At 35.4% G+C, this 13,730-nt stretch overlaps 1 protein-coding gene across 1 annotated transcript in view; it reads right to left on the reverse strand.

The window, feature by feature from the left end:
* LOC5564412 (gamma-1-syntrophin) overlaps positions 1–8,458 on the reverse strand; it is a 183,472-nt gene extending 175,014 nt beyond the window's left edge. The window contains exon 1 of the mRNA XM_021842528.1: positions 7,380–8,458. The gene's annotated coding sequence lies outside the window, so the exon portion shown is untranslated. The remainder of the gene's footprint in view (positions 1–7,379) is intronic.
* Between the last annotated feature and the right edge of the window lie 5,272 nt (positions 8,459–13,730).

Here is a 13,730-nt window from a genome sequence, read left to right on the forward strand (position 1 = left end):
TTTGAATCCACCTCTCCCACTTAGTACCGTATCTACCGAAACACCTGAATAGCAAGTTCATTATCTGTGTGCTTGAAAAATCAGCCATTGGATGTCATCACCCAGATTTCACAGAATCACTCCTAATTGCGAACAGAAGGTAGAAAGAAGCAAGGCAGCGATAGACGAACAAAGTCATCAGTCCATGGGCAGTAGCCCGTAGGCAATGCCAACGTTGTCAAGCTATACATTCACGTTTATCTCTGGATGGACCAGCACAGCCTCCCACTTTTCACGGATGTGTAGGTCAATGCTGCCGATAAGGAGTAAACTATGCTCGCTCGCTCACAGCAGCTCTACTCCACTACCGCACCGGTCCAATACTGGGAATAAAAAATCAGCTGCTTTTTATTGCTGCTGGGTGTGTCCCATTCAGTGTTATTCACTCTCACTCTTTTCATTATCAGCGCGGCCTATTCGTCCGCGTCAATGCCGTGTTGATAGTTCCCCAGGTGGTTCGGTACCTGTATGGTAGACTATATGTACGTGCTTTTCGTTCAAGAGGCTACTCGCCGTCAAAGAGGCTACTCGCCGAGAAGAGAAGTGCCCAACTAGGTACTTGACATTGCTTGATAGATAAAGGAATTGTGGAGTAGGAGGGATTGATGGAACTCATCATTGTCGGTCCAAGGGCATAAACACATGATGCTGAAATTGTTTTCCAGGTTTTTTTTTTTGAATTCAATACTGCAGAAATGGTATAATAGCTAAGAATGATGGCAAAACATTATTAATTCGTTGAGTTTATAACCGTAAAAAGTAAAGACGTTTTACCTTAATCGATCTATGGCCATATCCTACAGCCAATAGTGCCATGGGTACACATTAATTTAGCTCCACCACTCCGACAACGAAGAATACCCAAACTTTTTTCACTTCTTGTAACATGTCTGCCTTTGATTTTGATTACAAAAGATTAATGCAATATCCAAAACCGGAACTATAGTTTCAACAGTATGAGTTGGCATGAAGTTTTCTAAAGAAATATCGATTGAATGACGTTTCTTTAATAAATCTTAAAAAATCTTTGAACAGTTAAAATTGGAATGATAGATTTCTTAACATATAACATATATACAGTTATTACTGAAACTTATTTGAAACTCGGATCCAAACTCAGAAGAGATCTAAACTTTTTCGCATATCGTAATGACGGTCTGAATGGAGCATGCGTTGGAGTTGATATCATCATTCATATGTGTATACATAGAACATCAACTGTTTTAGTCAATTAAAATCAAAATTTATGAAGCTTTGATTCTGGTCATATCCCTGTTACATTTAAAATTTCCCATGCAGTATTTATCAATCCCATCATTTCCACTTTCATGTATTTAAGAGTTGATGTGCATTCCAGATATGAAAATTTCTAGCACTAAAAGATTCTTGGGGGGGCGGACCGGGTGTAGTGGTTAGAATACACGCCTCTCACGCCGAGGACCTGGGATCGAATCCCATCCCCGAGAGATAGTCACTGACAAAAAAGTTGTTGTGACGACTTCCTTCGTCAGGGAAGTAAAGCCGTTGGTTCCGAGATGAACTAGCCTTGATCAGCGGAATTCAAACCCACGTGCCGTAGCATAGGCTTGCTGGATAGCTGCAGATTTAGCGCTGTAGCGTAGCGTGTTTCACAATTAGACAATTCTACTGTAGATCTTAACAAAAAAAAACCATGGTTGTAGCTAGGAAAAACAGTAATTTCATTCAAAAAATTGATCAAAATCTTCGAAAAATCATAAATTTTTAATAAACAAACCAATTTTAGAATTTCTTTCACCACTTGAATGCTTGAATATGTCTTTCAAAGAAAAGTAATATTACGCATACTCATACTGCCCATAAAAGCATAACTGCCCCATATTGATTTTCGAGCCAACACCTTTTTTCATTGAAACTTTCATGTTTCAATATACTTTACTATGCATATAAAAATTAACACACTTTGTTTGAAAATGTTGTGAAAAATATGAAGTTTGTCCCATATTGAAAAATAAAGGCATAACAGTCTCTATATGAAGTTTAGTCCCCAACAGCAACTGTAAAACATGATTTATATTCATGTTCATATTTTTACTGATGAAATGTAATAAAATGAGTAATCTGTGCGGTGGTACCAAATGAATATGGCATGCGTAAATGTACTAGAAAATCGTAAACATTTGTATGAGAAGACAAAAATTCAAACTTTGAGCGTTATTTTCTCAATACCATCTCCATATGGGACTGTTATGCCTATATGGGCAGCATAGTAAGATATAAAGATTTCAAGGAATACCTTCTATTAATGTTGAACAAAACAAAATATTATTGCTTTGAATATTTCTTTACAAGCATAAATGTCTATTGGACTTGGTTTCAAGTAACTTTTGGTTAAGACCAATTTTGAGATTAATCAAAAATATGTATTATTTCTAAAACATGTTAGCTTGACTTCTACAATCAATTTTATGTTGGAAAAACTACATACTATCGATATATTTTTTTTTAACGTATATGTTTATTAAACAGGGTTTTTTGTAGTTTCTTGGGTAAAATACATTTTGAGTGAAATCAACAATTTCTATTTCTACTTATACATGTTTATAAAATTTCTATGAATAAATGTATACCGATAAAGCAACGTGCCATCGCTTTGAATTTCGATTTACAAGAAAACAAGCTCATGAAATGGGGTTTTGGATAGCTTATTAGCTTCTTGGGTTAATAAATTTGAAGTGTTTTCAGAAATGTTGTATTCTACTCAAATATGTTAACTTAACATTTTTAAAGCATATTCATGCCGCAAACAACTACTTGTCATTGCTTTGGATTTTGATTTAACGACAAACAGACTAATGAAATAAGGATTTTAGCAGTTCCTTAGGTAAAATAAATTTTTGAGTTTAATCCGAAGTTTCTGTTCTTATTCTTACATCTTCACATGACTTCTACAATAAATTGTATGTCAAAACACTACACGCCATTGCTTTGAATTTAAAAGCTACAGACAATCAGGTCAAAAAATGTTTTTTTTTGTAGTTTTTAGTTTAATAAATTTAAAATGCTTTCGATAAATGTATACCTTTCTTCAAATTCATAAACTTGACTTCTTGAATAAATTTTATTGAGAAAAAGTACATGCCTTTGCTTTGAATGTTGATTCACAGGCAAACGGGACAAATAAAAAGGACATACCCCTTGAAAACCTACTACAACTATGTGATATGTGTATTGTTTTTCACTGAAAGACATAACTTAAAAAGTATTCAGATGGTAAAAGAAATGTTTAAGTCGGTTAGTTCATTATAAAGTTACGATTTTTTGAAGGTTATGCGCAAATTTTTGGTTCCGGGTCATTTGGGCGAATGCCATTTGGCCGAACGCCGTTTGGCCGAATGCCATTTGGCCGAATGCCATTTGGCCGAAAATGAAAATAATAGTGAACTACGGTTAGCATGGAATTGAAATGAATTTCAAAGAACTTATTCTGCTTATTCTTAAAGAATGATAAATCATCATTGATATACAAATAATCAACTCTTTTGTGTAAGTACAAGCAACAGTCAATGCTTAAAAAGAATGCTCTAAATGTAAGCAATCATTCACTTCTCTGCTAGAAGCAGAGGTTCTCGCATCGCGTTTTAGTCTTGTAGGCCTCTGACAGTATCTAAAACGTTTCGCAACTTAATCGGCCTTCTGCTAGATCGGGTTGCTTCGATCTCTTGAATCGTACTTAGTAAAATATTTCATACTTCTAGCAATCACAAGCCTTTGTTTCTTTTTTCACGACGCAGAACCAGCGAGCTTTTTCGACGTAAGTGTTTACTGCGTCGTAAGGTTTACTGCTTTATGCAAGCAACGATACAGAATTCAGTTAACACGTTGCAATCTTAATCTTGAAGGAGAGAGACATCTCACCTAAGTAAACCGTCGTGCTAAATATATATATTTTGAAAACAACTCTCAATAAACGAGCTTAAATTCTAATAACAATGAAAAATACTTCACTCCTAAAAGAATAGCCTATGATCAAAAGAAGGAAAAATCTCTTATGAAAATTTGAGCACATGTAATGCAAATATTCGTTTTATCAGTATAACTACAAAGTAATGCCGATGATTTAAAGAAGGTAAAATATCCAATGAAAATATAAGTTAAATTATTGCCGATATGAATGGAACCAGTAAAACTCGAAAGAAAAGCCTATGTTTAAAGGAAGGATGAAATTATGATGAAATCATTAAAGACACTTGAAACCATAGCACACCGTTGATAACCCAGAGACGAATCAACCATCAGCTTAGAGTCTTGCACGATGTGTGGAGACCATAACTTCGTCCTGAATAGATAGGTTCAATTTTATCATTTTCGTCTCGCCCCGCCCAATCATACGAATCAACAATTAAATTAGTTATTTGGCCACATTTATGAACCCATCAGCGTTGTAGCAATTTGATTTTTTTCGTAATTCGGCCAAACGGCATTCGGTTAAACGACCCGTTCAGCCAAATGGCATTCAGCCAAATGACCGGACACTCAAATTTTTAATGGCAGCCCCTTAGTTTTGTTTTTCCGTGCTGAGATATGAGCTCTCCATTGTAATTCTCTTTTCGAAAACAAATTTTCTCACCCTCCTCAAGACTCTTTGTTCCTTGCTACGATTGTGTTGAATATTTGTATTTATTAGTTATATTAGTCAAACTTAATGACCGTTAATTTTTTTTTTATTGATTGACTAGTTTTTGAGTAATGGCTGTTCAAAAATCTGTGTAACGCTGTAATTTTGAGCAAAGTTTCCTGACAGTTAATGAAGTTTGTGATTACAAAATTAAATCTACTCCAAAATGCCTTATAGCCATACGCGCCAACTTGTGACCTAGTTTGGAAGCAAGACCTTCCATAAAAGCATTAATGCAAAAAAAATCGATACAGTTCAAATAAATATGACATATTCATGCAAAAAGAAGTTTATTTGCTCGGAACACATTGTATTTTGTTCAATTTTTGGGGAGCTTTGCCTCCCAAACAACGACCCAAGTTGGCGCCAGTGCACATAGCACCTGAGCCTTAACATAATAAGGTAATTATGGCAAGTTCCTGTAAAATTTAACGGTTTATAACTGAAAACATTTCAAACTGGCTTCGTGTATTGAAATAAATTGTTAATGAATTGAAAAACAATTTTTCGACAGTTACGTCTTTAAAAGGGTGTAACTCAATATTTCGCCGGAGGATTCTTTGATCTGCCCAGAGGTGTAGCATATGTTTTGTTTTTTCAAACAAGCGGTTTCGTTTTATACCACCGGAATGATTATTTGATTTTCTTTTTCGGTTTTCGTGTTTGGCTGGGCAGTGCACTTCGAAAGTCTAAGCAAGATTTTTTTTATTCTGTTGTATATTCCTGTAGAGCGAGCGATGAAATAGTGTACGGTTCGCGATGTGTGGTTGCGAGAGAAGCATTGCGAATCCGTGATTTTTGAGGCTGCCGCTAACGAAATTTAAAGTGATTGGCAATTGCCCTATCAACGATAGATTATTAATTGATGAGCTCGTTTCATGTTTCTATTTCAAATGAGTTATAGGGAAAGTATACCAGTTATGGCCATAGTGGTTCCCTATTTGGACATATGTGAAATTTTGATAACTTTCACATTTTAAATCTTTTTGAATGTTTTAACATCAAGATATATCTTAAATATAATTACTACAACATACAAAAAATTTAAAAAATAAAAGGCATTAAAGTAATCACGTATGGCGAAATAGGGAACCACTATGTCCATAACTGGTACACCTACCCTATATGTAAAAACAGATCTCTTTGGCAGTGTTGTGAAAAAATCAATTTCTCATAACTCACGCTTAAAATTTGTCAATCACGCAACTCAGCAGTCAAAAAATCATGGACGAGTTGTCTCACCTTTTTGACTCATTGTCTCGTATTTCCACAGTTTACTCACCCACGGCAATAATTCGGGTTTCACGAGTTTTTGACGAGTTTTGCGACTGAATCATTTTTTACGGTTTGAGTTGATTGAATGTTTTTTTGTTTGGGGTTTTTGTACGTATTTGCAGGGCTATAATCCCATATTAAGCTTAATAATAGCAAACAAACTTATGAATATCTCTTCTGCTATCAGTCGGATTGAATTTCTCTCTTACGCAAATTTCTTTATGATGGTTTGAAGAATGAGTTTTTGCTATGGGATAAAAAGTTTGTACTTATATTACAGTACTAGCGTGTTTGAAATATATCTCAAATTGTTTCCATAGTAATTTCCATGTAAACCTACATTGTCTTTGGGCTTTCTTTAAATCACCACCTAGCAAGCTGAAAATTTCACAGAACACTATTTTTATGGTAAGGATGGTAAGGCATAGGGAAAGTGTACCAGTTATGACTATAGTGGTTCCCTATTTGGCCATATGTGAAATCTCGATAACTTTTACATTTTTAATATTTTTGAATGTTTTAACATCTAGATATATGCTTTATCTAACTGCTATAACATACAAAACTTTTCAAAATGTGAAGAAATTAAAGTTATTACGTATGGCGAAATAGGGACTACTATGGCCATAACTGGTACACCTACCCTATATGGGAGATTGGATTCTCAAACATTTTTAAATTTTGAACCGCCCTAGTGGTCACGGGGATGATCGCGCTGATCAACTACAACAGAAAATCGGAACTTTTCTTATAAACACACTTTTAATCTGCGAATCTTAATATGCGATATATGCGAATATCTTAATATGCGAATCTTAAAATATCTAATATTGAACAACTCCTTACAACATCTTATCACAAATCAGTCATATTTCATAGTCTGAATTGGGAGAGGGCATATGATAGCATCAAATCCGATAACCAATTTCAAAACGTTTGTTAAAAATTGTGGTGTAAAGTCTTTTTACCTTCTGGCTGATTTGTCGGATAACCTTGAAGAATAAAATCTCAAAAGAAAATATTCTAGCAACATCAGATACCGAATTAAAGTACCAGAATGGAATCTTCACCATGAAAAAGGCAGCTTGCCATACATAGTGCAGCCAAGTGTTGACCCAGTTCTGCCCAAAAAGGAAGCTTGCTTCCTGCAGCAGCACATTCTTCTGCTGCAGCACAAACTGCTGCCAAACGACTTCTCAAGTTAATGGTGTTCGTACTCATATACGTTGTTTCCACAAGAGGTGTCAACATATGATATGCACCCGTGGGCAGAGAAGTTGAAACGCGACGAGACGAAGGGACCAGTCAGAAGACTAAACAAGACGCAATCACGCCTCACGTTGTCGCCTTCACCGTCGTCGTCGTCGTCGTCGTCATTGTCGTGAGGCGCAACAAAAGCATGACCTACCTTGAAAGGGCACAGCTGCTAAGAATCTGCCTTCCGTCTTCGCCAGGTTAAAGCTGTACTTATCGCGATGGTTGTATCGTTCTAGCAGACTAGTAAATTGCAGCCTTCCGTTTTCTATAAGTTCACTTTTGTTTTTTATCTGATGTTTCTACCGAAGTTGTGTTGGCTCGCCAATCTCATTCAAGCTATCAGAGAGGCAGCAATGACTGGTAGGTTTAACAATTCGCACACTCACAGCATCCCTCACTACTCCTTCACTGTATTCTTCAGACCCGAACCATCCAAGGCGAACCACTTTGATTGCCTCTCGAAAAAACTGCAGCCATTTATTGCTAATTGATCAATTGCACAGCACCAACTTTGAATTGGGTTCTCACTACTAGGCTCACACTTGTTTCATCGCAATTTCTCGTCATCTATACGTACTTCTGAGATCACACTTGCACCGCACCCAAAGAGGCGTTTTTATGAGCTCACGATTTTTTCGCTTCTTCTAGAGAATAATCACTCTTCTTCACGATTGCAGCAGTAACAGCGTGACGCACTGCTGCTCACAACAAAACAGGGATGTATCCCAATTTACAATCTTCCTTCTGCTCCAGAAACAACACAACACACTCACCAGTTGAAAATCCTCTGAATACGCCACAGCAGGAATCGATTTTTCCCAGTAAACCACTTTTGTGATGTTTCTCAATCCGCGACCTGCTTATCACCAATGATTCTCTCTTGCTACTAATGTTAGATCCAACACCGAATGAGAGATACGCCTGTAAGTCTTCTTTTGTGCTACTGAATTCTAATTGGAAGAAACATCACTTCTATGCTTCAAAACGACTAACATATGAAAATGCAAAAAAATGTTCTGGGTTGCAGATCCAGCCCCAAGACCTATCCCTACGACCAAAAAAAAAAACTGTATTACACACAGCTACCGTAACAATCAACTTCACTACTGGAAGAGAACACTATGGTTTTTGTTCCGCAAATTGTCCCGAAACGTTCCAGCGACCGTTCAGCAAAACGCACGCAAAATCAATGAGCTGGGAGAGAAATGTGCAGTCACCATGAACCGCCTCAGCAGCTACATGAAAAGTCATAGGTACGCCGCTACGCCGTTTCGATCCCAGCTGGATCTACGCGAGAAGCGATAGGCAGAACTCTCTCGATTGAAGCCCTCTCCTCGGAGCACGCGGCATAGCTGGACGTCCTGTCACCGCACCGCAAGCAGCGAAGCAGCCAATGTTTTGAGCAGTGCCTGCGTTTTGCTTTAGTGATTCTGACAGCTGCTTAACACCCACCCCCACGATCAGTGGTTCTCAATTTTCATCTAGAGTCGGTATTTTTAAACCATCATTGAACATTTCTAAATTAAAACGCAATGGAATTTTGTACATTAGAGGTTATTAAATCTATCATTTTTTATCAAAATTTTACAGCCAACTCTCCATAACTCGATATATAAGGGACTATCGAGTTAAGGAGGTATCAGGTATCAAGTTAAAGAAAACAAAACCAATGCAAATGCAATTCAGGGGCAGTAGCCATGAAAACCAAGTTTCACTATTGTTCTTCGATTCAATATCGAGTTATAAAATATCTAGTAAGGGAGAGTTGACTGTATTTCATAGATTGCGTTTTGTAAAGGGCCTATCTATCAAATAAAAAGATTTTTAAATTTTATTTGTAACTCGATCAAAATTGTGTCTTCACAAAAGTTTCATTGAAAATTTAATTATCTTATATAACGACTGTTCATTTAAGAAAGTAGACACGTATTTTTTAAATCAAACTGTTTATTTTCGAACAAATTCATGAGTTCTCTTGAAATACATAGAAATCAAAGTAATCTCGACCAAATTCACATAATTTTGAACATTTATTGAGCATTCCTGGATAATGCTCTGACTTTTCTCTTGATGCCTCCCATCGGATTCTGCACAACTTTCTTTGTAACTTTTCTTTGTGTTGCTTACCACATTTTCTTGAGAAAATCCTTGGGACTTGCTTATTTTCCATCCTTCTTAAGATGTTGTTTGATTATTGCCCAATATTTTCAAATGGGGCGTAGTTATGGGCAAATCGGTAGAATCTGCCATGTTTCAACAAATTCGACTTTTTCCTTCTTGATCATCTCCAAAGTAGATGAAGTATAGTGAGTCGATGCCAGGCCAGGCCAAAACAATGGAGGCTTGTTATACTTTCGGTAGATGGGCAGAAGACGTTTTTAAATGCATTCAGTTCTGTAATTTTCGCCGTTGATTGAACCCGTTGTGAAAAATGTAGTACTTTTCATACCGCAGGAGCAAATTGCTTGCTATAAGAAAAACTTTTTTCCCAAATTTTTCTGTTCGGATGTATTGAACGTCATCATAAGCATCTGTTTTTGATACAGTGTTGAAAAATTGGAATTTGGACACTTCGTGATTTAAGCCAAATCTCAGAACGACAGCTTTTCTGAACACCATTTGTGCAGAATAAATCTGCGTGTCGCCATGTTACACCGACCTTTCGCTTGGAATTTACAACTGTTTGATGTCAACTTTCTTCTGCTGTCAAAATAAACACTTGAGTACACACTGAAACAAAATTTGAATTTGTTCCTTGGAATTTTCACACCAAAATGTTAACAATCAGGTGTCCACTTTCTTTAATAAACAGTCCTTATAAAGCCAATTTTCTCAGAACCGTACCCTTAGATTTTTTTTATAGTTTTTCTTAAAGCTGAAGTCCAACCATACATTTGATCATAAAGCCTAGGATAAAAAAATGCCTTAAAATATTTTTTACGATTATTTTATATTTTTATTGCTATAGGAAATTGTTAATATATTTGATATCACAACAGATTTTACGCAAAATTTACTTTCCATTTGGCCATGATTATGTTTAATTATCACTAGCCAATCACAAGTTATTTCAAATTTTAGAGATATAAAAGTATGTGCAAAGTGTTTAGCTTTCTACATATAGATTCTAGAATATGAACCTGAATTATTTACTTCAAATGCTATCTAACGTAGCTTTACGGTTAGTTGTTCTCTCAGTACATACATTTTGTTTCATTTTTCCCAATCCACAGTAATATTTCGATTATATCACGGATCCATAAAATGTTGGTGTGATATACTGAAGTGTAGAAAATACTACTAACATATAGCAGACATCGAGTGAATAGAATGTAAAGCACATATTAAATAGATCAAACAGGAATGAATTGATTCTTTATGGACAATCATTTGATGTGAATGTAGAAACATCGCACAATTATCGTGGCGTGATATAATTGAATGAAAAACCGTGCACTGTTTTTGCACGCATCCCCCACGTACCGTGCAAAAAAAGTTTTCAGTTCAAAATTTCAAAAAAAAAGTTACACAATTTCTCGAAGTTTCATAAGGTTTTGGCAGAAAAAAATGTATGGAAACTTTTTCTGCACGTACTGCAGAAACAGAATTGGGTGTAGAGTGTGACAAAATGAAGGGCCATAAAATTGAGCAGTGGTATAATCAAGAAACTACTGTACCACATATATATTCAATTTCGTCAATATGCGTCTTAATCGCATGAAAAGCATTATAGAACCTTTTTTGTTTTTATTCTTTTTAAGTACCATTCCAAACATTACATTGATTTCTTATATCTAGGTGTTCGAATTATTCCATGAGCGATGGTTTGTTTTGAAGTCACCATTGAAAAAAAAATTACTTATTCGAGTAAATTTCCGCAAGCCAGTTTCATGCAAATTATTTTGCTTCCCAGTGCATTGAAAAGGCACAGGCTTTGCAGAATTTGCTCTGATTTGAGTATGAAGCACGATCGAAGCAAGGAAAGAAAAACATCCAATCTGTTGCGGTCCACGATCGTCAATGTATCGCAAGTTGTAACAAGTCTGATAAATGGAAGCAGTTTGGGGTTTTCACCAAAGAGAGAGCGATGATAAAATCCATTTTTCTCTCTTGTTTGCCTTTTGTGGTAGGTGTTTTTATTTACTGGCACGATGAACAATCGACTTCCAATAGAAATAGTGTCCCCCAGGTTTAGAACATGTTAAGAGGGGTTTTATCATTTTACTATCCCCTCAATCTGATCAAAGTTGTAGCAGTATACGATAAACAGTCTCTCATAATGTGCAGCATATTATGATAGTTACAGAGAGCAACACACGAGAGATTCTCTCAATTTTCTCTGATTTCAATCCCTGAAAAGGCCTATATGCCTATGATAATTGCAATTCCCCCACATGCCCCATCAAGTCGATCATCACGAATGGAGGCTTTCCTTAGCCAAATGGTTAGAGTCTGCGGCTACAAAGAAAAACCCTGCTGAAGGAGGCTGGGTTCGATTCTCGGTCGGTCCAGGATAGTTTCGTAATGGAAATTTCCTTGATTTCCATGGGCGTAGAGTACCATCGTACCTGCCACACGAGATACGGATGCGAAAAAAGGCAACTTTGGCAAAGCAAACTTTCAGTTTATAACTGTGGAAGTGCTCATGGAACATTAAGCTGAGAAGTAGACTCTGTCCCAGTGAGGACGTAATGCCAAGAAGAAGAAAAAAAGCATTGATATACTATTCCTGGAATAAACCCTACTGTTTTTATCATTTGAAAGAACGTACAGTATTGGACAAAACATTTGCAACTTTTATTATTATTAAAATTTTTACAGTGCTTCAGAGATAACTTTAATTTCAACACATATTTCCAAGTGATTTTTCCAACCACGAATTTAAAAGCTATACCGGTTTGTCTAAAATTATTTTTTGACGATTTTTTATAATTGACGAAATTAAACAAATTGAAGGATTAGCTTTACTTCAGCAAAAGTGCAGTTTTTGACGAGACGAACAAGCTTTCTGACACCAGTTTTTTGTAGGTCTATCAGATTTTCAGATGAATAGTTTTCAATTTTTCGACGAAAATTACACTTTAGTAAAATTGTTATTACTTTTAAACTCTTAATTGGAAAAATCATTCAAATAAATATGTTGAAATTCATGTTATTCCTGAAGCACTGTAAAAAATTCATTCAAATCGGTCCATAAATGACACTGATGAATATTATGTATGGAAAATCGAATAAGTTGCAAATGTTTTGTCCAATACAGTACGTTGTTTCAAATGATAAAAACAGTAATGTTGAATTTCAAGTTATACCTGATGTTCTGTGAACATTTTATCCAAAGCGGTCCATGAATAACTAAGATTCAGCTTACCAAGTGTGAGCATTTCGTATGGAAAATCGAAAAAATTGCAAATGTTTTGTCTAATACTGTATATGCTGAACATTACGGCAATTACTTTTGTTTTATCCAAATCTGTAATAGCAAATAGTAGTAAAACAAGAAAGCGTTCTTACAGAGTTCAAAAATTTTGTTTCAAATGTTATATATTTGAATTTTGATAGGTGTGCAAAAATGAATTTTGGTAAATTTTTAAACACAGATTCAACTTTTAAATTATAGCAAAAATGAAAGTAAATGGAAGCAGTTTATAATTGTCGAGCAATAGATGAAACTTAGGCTTTTCATTACTGATAAAGTAATCTGAATTCGATATCATATTTTTTACCAACTTGACGTGAAAACAATGCCCTGTACGAATATGAAATTGGGCCACTGTGAGTTGGAAAATGTGAACTCACAAATCATATTTTATCCTTAAGATATGGACAAAACGCTGACCTCCAACTTTTGCACGGGAGTGCATTTGCGTTGGAAGAACTCAACAAAATTTGTATCGCACCTTTTAACAATAAATTAGAAAGCTTAGATTTCCGTCAGTATAAGTTAGAATATCGATAGGCTGAAATCAATCAGCGTTGCAAACAGTTCGATTTCTCTAAATAGAGAAGTTATATCATTTTAAAATGTTGTAAATAAACTGTTTGTTTCAACTATTGCCAAACTGTGTATTGTGCAGTTGTTTGGTGTTAAAAATGTTTAATTCCGTAAAAACAATATAAATTTCCTATTGTAATGACAGATACATAGAAACATCTGGTTCTAAACAAGGATTTTAGCATGGTGATAGCCTGAAAGGTGGTAAAGATGTTCAAAATAAATCAATAGAGTGAATTTACCATCAAAATTCGTAATAACTTGCTCATTTTATTATAATAATGGAATCTCTGTTGATGTTAAGAAATTTCTTTGAAAACCGTGTTTCACGCTGTATTCTTGAAATTTAATTATTCATTATGTCCATGAATGAAAAATGGTTAAAATTTAGAAACATTCGAATATATGTACCCCAAATTTGTTTTCAAAGCAAACCACCAACTTATCAAAATATGATCAATTTGGCTCGTAAATTGGATCTATCGTTTTTCGATTTAAAGATAATATTTG

This window comes from Aedes aegypti, chromosome 2 (assembly GCF_002204515.2).
Source record: "Aedes aegypti strain LVP_AGWG chromosome 2, AaegL5.0 Primary Assembly, whole genome shotgun sequence".
In the NCBI taxonomy this organism is placed as follows: domain Eukaryota; kingdom Metazoa; phylum Arthropoda; class Insecta; order Diptera; family Culicidae; genus Aedes; species Aedes aegypti.